The sequence below is a fragment of the Papilio polytes genome, unplaced genomic scaffold, assembly GCF_000836215.1.
Source record: "Papilio polytes unplaced genomic scaffold, Ppol_1.0 DF823823.1, whole genome shotgun sequence".
In the NCBI taxonomy this organism is placed as follows: Eukaryota; Metazoa; Arthropoda; class Insecta; order Lepidoptera; family Papilionidae; genus Papilio; species Papilio polytes.
Window position 1 is genome coordinate 1,133,916 of NW_013525381.1, and position 1,170 is coordinate 1,135,085.

A 1,170-nucleotide genomic window follows, 5' to 3' on the forward strand; every position below is an offset into this window, starting at 1 on the left:
GCAGTATAAAAACATTAAACGAGATAATAAACAGCTTATTCCCCTTCCTTTCGCATTTATTTTTTAACTACTCGGGTCTCACATGGATCTATGGATACATTTCCAAGGTGGCAAAAATAATCTTTTTGAAATTAATGATTTTCTTTTCATTAATTATCATCGTCTACAACAACTATTGTAATTTAGTTGGTAAATAAACATAATTTCTTTTTATGATTTAGACTAAAATGCCTATTTTTTTTCGAATCATTTATTCTCATTTGTATCATGATTGTTTTTTTGGATTTATTTAAGCAAAACATTTGAACATCATTAATAAGATTGTAGAACACAAATGAAAACAATTAAAGACGTCTGTAATGTTAAGAAGAAAATGAGTACTGCGCTGGAGGATTGGCGCAACACTAGATTATTGGCATATACGTCCCGTCCCTATCTGACAGCTGTCAATGTCATTCAGACGTGTTAGAACAGCGTGCCATTCTGGCGGGATCAGTAGCTCGGAGTGTTTAACTTAATTACGTTAATACAATTAAAGTAATCGCTAATAGCAATAAATTACTTTTTAATTTATTTTGGAGTAATAATACAAAATTTGTTTTACTCCAAAACAAATTATAGTCACCTCAGTGTATTGTGAGTGCATGTAACGCTAGCCGGTCCTACTCTCCGGCACCAAGCGACGTCCGAACACGTGTTTATTTTTCATTTCCGCTCGCACCGGACCTCCCCTCCGCGCCCACATGGCGCAAATACCCCACGAGGAAACCGCTCTCATGTCAGGTTAACGTATACAAAAACAAAAGATACGCTAAATCAATAAGGAAGAAAACAAGCCATACCGCATTGTTTGTCTAAAAAGAACGCAATAACAGACTCCAGTAGAGGATGCTCTAGTAAATTAACGCATTTCAAAAATAAGCTATCAAGTTTATTCCAGACGATGCCGAAATTGATACGCTATACCTAACAATAATAAATGCCTTCCGCCTATAGGTTTTTAGTAAATGCGCCAATTATTAAAATCGACGTGCACTAGTATTGGCGTTTTTGTCAATAAAACCTTGAAAAATATCGAATGTTCAAAATATCGAACTACAAAATTATGATTTTTCCGTTGTGTAACCTTATGATAAAGATGGATATATAATTCTAGGAACAGATATCGTC